This window comes from Tachypleus tridentatus, chromosome 6, assembly GCF_004210375.1.
Source record: "Tachypleus tridentatus isolate NWPU-2018 chromosome 6, ASM421037v1, whole genome shotgun sequence".
Lineage (NCBI taxonomy): Eukaryota > Metazoa > Arthropoda > Merostomata > Xiphosura > Limulidae > Tachypleus > Tachypleus tridentatus.
Window position 1 is genome coordinate 84,455,301 of NC_134830.1, and position 8,113 is coordinate 84,463,413.

Consider the following 8,113-nt stretch of genomic DNA (forward strand, 5'->3'; position numbering starts at 1 on the left):
GCCCAGATGCAGACAGAACCACTAAAAAACAGCAGGTCCTGATCCTTGCACTCTTTCACTATGAATTCTCTTTATTAAACCCCTGCACATTGAGTTCTTTTGATAGCACCCATGACATGACCTGTTATCAAAAGAACTCAATGTGCAGGGGTTTAATAAAGAGAATTCATAGTGAAAAAGTGCAAGGATCAGGACCTGATGCCTCACAGGTGTTTGACAGAAATATCAGAATAGTTCATTACCTGCTGATGGCTAGCAAGAGAAAAATTATCTGAAAACCCAACATACAACCAAGAGTTTGAAATGTCATATGGACATACAGGTAGAAATAGGAGAAAACATGCATTCCATAAATAGCTTTGTCTACCCACAAGAAAAGACCACAAAATCTTCTGCAGAAATGTAGCAATGGGCAAGTGGTATGCACACAAAGTGGTAACAGTGACCTCAGGATTCAGGTGAGGTACAAAAATGCGTGGCAGATGCTATCAAAGAAAATTGAAAAGAATCAAAGTTAAAGAAAGTCAAACCACTTTAAAGATAATAACTGTTCTGGTGAAAGGCATTGTCTCTCGAGCACCATCAGATAAGAAGAGATATTTCAGTGGTATGATGCACGTGTTACATGCATCACGTGATAGTAGTGCTCTCCAACTGATGGAGAGGTGATGTGCTGCGATTTACATGAGAATTGTTGAAACTTTGGATGCCAATATAGTGAGGCTTGAAGGCTTGTGAAATGCATCAAACAAAAACGTTGGCAAACAGAGGGCAGAACAAAATGAGAAAAGCTAAACTTGTGAGAAGTGGAGTACTATATCAGAATGCTTACTATTTGGAGGCTTAGATCCCAAATGCATCATATTCCAGAAAGAACTGAAACAGATCCCTGTATGTATGCATTTTAAATTATCTTGTTATACTTTAATACTTCTGCCCATTTCTTCATTTCTAATTAGTTAAATACTTCTGCCCCAGTGAAGGTTTCACAGATACAACATACTTTCCTTTAAAACAGAAGCTGCATGCACAACAAACTTTTACTTACTTATACTTCAGTAACAATCTATTACATAAATTTGCAGTATGTATGGATTGACCAGTGCATAACTATTAGTTTTAGAAGCAGACATATCTTCAAATGGTATACTTTCTAGATTTTGTTTTCATTCTTCTGTTTTGACAAATCACTATCATTTCCATGGCACAAAGTAACAGCTATCAGTAACAAGCTAAACATTGTCTATAACTGGATATATTTACATATACTTGGTCATATTGGCCAGTTGAATATCTAACAAAAGACTTCAGTTTACTTTTCCAATAAAATGGACTTTGCAGAAGGAACTTGTGTGCTTTATAAAAATTCTTTAACTTGAAGATTGCTTTGAATTCCAACAATTCCTCAAAACACTGGAATAATATTATAATTTTGTTAACTATCCCACATTTTAAACAAATGTTTTGCACATAAATATACATCAAGAATCAATCTGAAAGACACAAAACTTAAAAAAAATTGTTTACTGGTTCTACATGTTTGCTATCATGATTATATTATTCATCAAACAACATCTACTAAAGTTCACAATTGATCCACAATTGTTGCCTTTTTCTGTGCCTGCTCTCAATCATGCAGTTATTACGTGGGGCTTCCACTTTTAACATTGCATGTGAATTATCTTGCAGTAATCAATATGCAAGTTAAATCACTTCCACATTACATATTCACTAATCTTGTTGGAAATTTATTCATCATATTTTTCTGATAATCTGGTCTGATAACAAAATGAGAAGATGTCAAAATACTCATATATTCATCACTATCAATAAACATGTTTGACTGATTATATATCAAATCATAATAAAATGTGAAAATAATACAAAACACTTAACCAGCCTCTCTCATAAAGTGTACCTGTCTTGTTTCCAATGTGTGCATATATACTTTATGTAATGAATACTAGAAATGGAATGTTGCTATTAATCTCATAGAATTTCAAGGTGTATTTATAAATAAACTGAATATAACTTAAAAGATATAAACAACCTATAGGGTAGTAAGATCTCACTTGGAATACTGTATACAATTTTGGTCTTACCACCTAAGATACTGATTTACCGTACAGAGTTTGGAGGAGAACTAAGAGAATGATTCCATAGAATGAAGAGTTATCTCACAAGAGGTTATGATCTCATTAATTTTTGTGAAAAAGAGTGGTAAGAGGTCATCTTACCTTGATTTCTGCTGTGTGTGTGTGTGTGTGTGTGTGTGTGTGTGTGTGTGTGTGTTTCCTAATAGCAAAGCCACATCAGGCAATCTGCTGAGCCCACCGAGGGAAATCAAACCCCTGATTTTAGCATTGTAAATTCCATCAACATACTGTTGAACTAGCAGAAGGCAGCCTAGGGGATTAGTAAGATTAAAGTTTCTGATAACTTGTATCACATTCTTCAGATAATAAAATGAGAGAACACAAGTTTAAGGTTTAGAAAACACAAGCTAAACTCCAGTTAAGAAAGTTTTACTTTTTTAAGAGGGTGATAAACTTATGTAATGATATTATGTTAGCAGTGATGAGAGCCAGCACTTTATAAGAGCTTAACAGGGAAATCAATAATTACCTGAGCAACAGAAGGTGGATTTAGGTTTTCCTTTATTTTAAATCAAGAGTGGACAGACCAAATTATCCCTTGATGTCAGTATGTCAACATTTAAACCATTTATCTTATTTTACTTGTTAAAAAATACTAAAAAAAATCAATAAAAAAATAACAGAGTACTTTAGAACAATACCTTTATTTTTTTAAATCATAGGAAACGAAGGGACTTTTGAATCATTTATGAGATTCTAAGACCCACCTTCCCTGAAGGAACTAACAAAGTTACTTCAATACACAATACTGACCTGGACAAGGAAAATGTTGACATGCTACTAAACAAACATTCCTTACATATTAAATGGAACTCTATTGAGTTATTCCGTTTTGGTTGTAATGTAGATATAAACTTAAGTACTGTTGTTTACAATATCTTTTGTAGAAAATACTATTACTTTCTTGTACAAACAGCTTTATATACAATAACACATTTCCCTCACCTCTATAAAGTAATTGTATCTGGAGAATGATGATTGCTTCTTTTTCAAATCAGGATTTATTATAGAATATTTAACATACAAACATCCTAAAATATTTCAAGCACAAATAATGCCACATTTAGACAGTTAGTTAATACCCATCACTTCTTTATTGCAGAGATGTGCTTACATACAATTACAAAACATTGGCTTGATTATGATACATATAGTAAGGATTAGAACTTAATTGTTAGGAATTATCTACGTGATTAAATTTAAAAATTCAAAGTTATTAAGGCATCACTGATATATCACACTATTTTTGTGTTGAATGATAAATCTGTGGAATATATTGCCATACAGAGTGGCAGAGTTTACAGAGCTTAACCCTTAAACAGTGGGAATGTTGGAGGTAGCAGCATCAACTCATGATGGCTGCTGTTTAAGAGATGAAAGAAGTGTTAATGAACATTTGGAACAACGGGGCAGGATTAAATGAGAGGTTTTCTATTTGCTGAAGAAAGTGGAAAGTTAAGTCAACTATGATGGACTAAAAACTCCTTGATGTCTCACAAATTATATCCATAAAATAATGGTGTTTTTATCACACTTAATTTTTTTTTTAAATTGTTACAAAAATATATGGACAAACCTTGAAAGAGAGTAAACTCACTCTTTATTTAATATAGTTAAAGGCCATGTATTTGTTCAATTTAATAAATTAATTCTGTTGTACCTCAATATCTGTAGTGCAATTAGAAATGCCCATGTTTTAACGTCACCAGCAAACTTATATTATTTATGCTCCTAGAACAAGCACTAAAGCATATTACTATAACAAAGATCCAATTTGACTGGATTCAATTAATAACAACTCTGCTTTCCATCATTAAGGGCTACACTACAATCCAAATAATTAACCTTAAAAATATGGGCTGAATGGAATTCACCCAGCTCATAGTTACCAAAGTATCCACGAGAGTAACTGTACTATAAAATGATATTTTATGCAAATCTTTAAAAAAATTTTGGAGATTATTAGTAAACATTTTATATATGAGGTGTTTAATTGAGAGTTAATATTATCTTACTCAAGGTTTGCTTGTGAACTTTTTCTTTCAGAAGGTTGACTATCAAATATGGAAAGTAATTTTGATTTTAAGAACAAAAATATACTTTACCCAGAATTTGTTAGGTTATATTTGGATAATCAGTATATCCTTTTAGATAATTATCAAACATTTTTTGGATAAAACTTTATATTTAAACTGTTATTTTTATCTATATTAACTCTAAATGGTCTTGGAAGAGTTCAGTAGCCTCACAACTATCATGAAAATGAGGAAATAAATCTAAATTACCTCTCTGTACACATCTATTTACATTTATTAATTTTTGATTTACTGACCTTTAATCTGTGTCTGACAAAAAAGTACCTCCAACAAAAGTTGAAAATTACAAGGCACACATGCTGCTTACACTACTATATTGAAGCATAATGCACATGCTGCTTGCACATGTATACCATGAAGACTTGTATTATTTTTCTTTCATTATCTTAGGCGAGATAATGAAGGAAAAATAGCTTAGCCTGAAGTTTCAATTTATATAATTTTAGTTACTTTTGTAATAATAAATAGTGAAAACAAATGAAAATTTTAAAAACACTTGTAATTAAATAACAAACATTTTCAAGTAAAGCTTTACATTTTAATTATTATTTATCTTTATTGTAACATTATACTTGATTCTTCAGGATGTAGGTAAGTAATTAACGTACAACAAAAATAATGGTAGCAAATTCAAAATGACATTACAGCATAGCTAGTATTGATAATAAAATTTGAAAGTCAAGTTTACACTTCACACTTATTTTCTACAGTTATTTTATTGCTAACAGATGGCTTAAAAACTGTAAGAAACAAAATGAAAAGTAGTCTGTTTTTCTCTGTACACACAGCAAAGCTCCAAGTAAATCTCTTAAGAGTTTATTCTATTATTTTTATAACTATTTCATCTTTTTATTCTACTGTTAGCAACTGAAGTAGAAACATGGTGAATATAAATAAAAAAAACTGTCCTTTCTGTTTAGGTATTACCATACTTTGAATATTTTGAAACCATCAATATCAAATAAGCTCATGCAGTATGCAATTCACAGAACTTTCCTGCTATAAAAACATTATAGGATAAGACATATCACTCATTAACAGTATAATGGTTACAATGAATATCGTCTAAAGTATTATAAAATATTTATGCTATAGTTTACAGAAAGTCTAGGCCAATACAATAAGTCAAAAAGTGGAAATATTCTACAGAAACTATTCAAATCACTTCTGCAAAACCATGGTAGTACAGAACTTGCCCACTTCTTTTCAGTACAGTAGCTGCAACAAATGTCTAAATTATTTTATAAAAGTCAGGGAAAATATTTATGATATGGCATTGTTCAACGTTAAAGGTGAAGTTGGAGATTGAGATATGTGGCAAAAGTATCCATATTTAAGATATTGAAAAAACAGACAGAGATCAAATTAAGGTAGCTTTATTTTTTTTAATAGGGTTACTGACTCATGAAATGAGTTTCCATCAGGATTAAGTTTTTACTTTTTTCACAACAATAAATTCCTTATTTTCATATTTTGTAGAAAGCTTTCAGTAATGTACTCCATGATAGATATTAACTCGGAAAGTTGTATACTTAATAGATTGCAAAGAAAGTAGAATATAAAACAAAAGAGTACCTTAGTGGTAGAATGTAGAGTGACGACAAATATACATTCATTTAAAGGAAAGAAACAATTCAAATCTAAACCTGATCATTTAAATATTTATTGATTCTTCCCTTAAATTTACTACTTCCACCATATTTGAAGACAACCCAATATAAAATTAAACCTGTAAGCTGAAGATGCTAGCTGTTTGCTAGCATACCAAAATGTATAGTCTTTTTATAGCATTCTCACCATTAAATACAATAAAACATATTACATCAGTACTAGTAAGTCCCTTAACAGTCTTGAAAACTTCAATCAGATCCCCTGTAAATCTTCTTTAAAAAGAAAATTTCAGATCTTAACTTGTGGTCATATGACAACCTTTCTGTCACAAGTATTATTACAGTATAACTACTTTGAATCTTTTCAAACAATTCAATTCCTTACTTAGAGTAAGGGATCTATTCAAATAAGTTGTTTAATGTAGTTACTATTTAGTTTAAAGATAAATAATCTGCATTTGAGTAATATCATGAATTTATGTTAAGTATATGTACATTACCGATATAACTACTATAAGAAGTTATATGTCGTTCATTCTTGTACAAGGTGAAAAAGTAAATGTGAATTCCAATCTAGACACCAGTAAACTTACATAAGGACTAATTAAAGGATTTAAGAAAAGGTTTTGTGTAGTGATAAAGTATGTAATTTGCAATATGTTTATGGTGTTTTGAAATATCGTTTAATCACAACAGTGATCCATAAGAAATTATACTTGTTAGTCTCATATTAGGTACTTGGAAATTATAGTTGCATTTAATCTATTATGTGAGCATTCTTGTACTGAGCGACTATGTAATTTTTGTAATAAAATATTATTATTGTTGATTAAGACTGATATTAAGGTACATTCATGAACGATTAAACTGACTCAACTATACAACTTGTACATTGTCATCTATTATAAGTTTTACCAAGTTACAATTACCATCTATACATAAAAACTTAATGATCAGGGTGACAGAAAGCCATCTGGCTCATTAGAGTCACCCTTGATATACCACAATAAGAATCTTAAAAACAGCAAGCCCATATTATAAATATTTAGGGATGTGGACAATGTCTCACCCAAATATTTTTTTATTTAGTCTACATTTTTATTCATTTTATTACTTTCTTTTAAATAGACTGATAACATTGTTCTGGTGGATGTTATAGTTGTATTTAGAGTATTACTGCTACTCGTTTTGGTGGTATTAATGTTAACAAATAATATACTAAATATCTGTAGTGCTGAAGCGTTACAGTACCAAAAACAGAATTATTCATTACGATAGGAAAATAGCGAGGTTAAAAAAATCAGTTAAAGACAAAATCAAAACGCCACAACGTGAGCGCTTTCGAAATGTTAATCTTACACCGTCAGGATAAACTATAATTAACTAAATAACTAAGTTTATCCTATTCAAATAAATTAAAATTTCGTAGCGAAGTTGGAAATGGCTAAGGGTAAAACATTAACTCTCTAACTCTTTCAGACCTGCTACTGCCATTGTGCTAGTAAATATGTAATGGATAACAATTTCCAACACTGCACCATAAAATTAAAATATAAAGTAATTCATTATTTGAAGCATACAGTAACATACATATTATTATAACGGTCACTTTTATTTACATATTATTTACCTTGTTTACGTCACGAAGTCTGAATGTGCTTTGTTAATAAAAACGCTTCAAAGAAACATAAAATAGTGATCAAAACAAACAGAAAAAAACGAACTCTTCAACCCTATGCTCATAAGTTTTATTTACAACGTACAACACATACGGTACAACAAGAACTCATGTGACCGGCGGTACCAAATTGCTTGGTGAGAGGGACGGAAACTCATCAACGTGATGCAACTTGTAGGATAAGTAATTGTTGAAGCCAAGAGTACAACAGAAAAATACTAAAGGTCAAGTATTAACACTATCTATTCGTACTCCTACTCAAAGTGTCATCTCATGATCTTACCTTCAGTGTGATGACGTCTATGAAACATTGATTTGTATATTTTGTTCATTTCTAGTATTTTTAATTTATTTTTGCCACAACTTTGTGTCTATTGTAGTTTTTAAACTTGTAACCTATAGTGCAATCATTTCAATATCTGGTGCGTGGAATTATGACAATAAAACACTAGCAGTGCCTGTTTTATTTCACTGATACTTTTTTTCCCGCATTAAAAAACGGTTAGGAATTGCTTTTGTGCTGTGTGCATCATATTATTATTGACACTAGCAGGTTAAATTTGAGTGCATACA

General features: G+C 30.8%; 1 protein-coding gene across 1 annotated transcript in view; it reads right to left on the reverse strand.

Annotated features, from left to right (window-relative positions):
- LOC143252938 (phosphatidylcholine:ceramide cholinephosphotransferase 1-like) overlaps window positions 1-7,628 on the reverse strand; it is a 56,138-nt gene extending 48,510 nt beyond the window's left edge. The window contains exon 1 of the mRNA XM_076505836.1: window positions 7,493-7,628. The gene's annotated coding sequence lies outside the window, so the exon portion shown is untranslated. The remainder of the gene's footprint in view (window positions 1-7,492) is intronic.
- Between the last annotated feature and the right edge of the window lie 485 nt (window positions 7,629-8,113).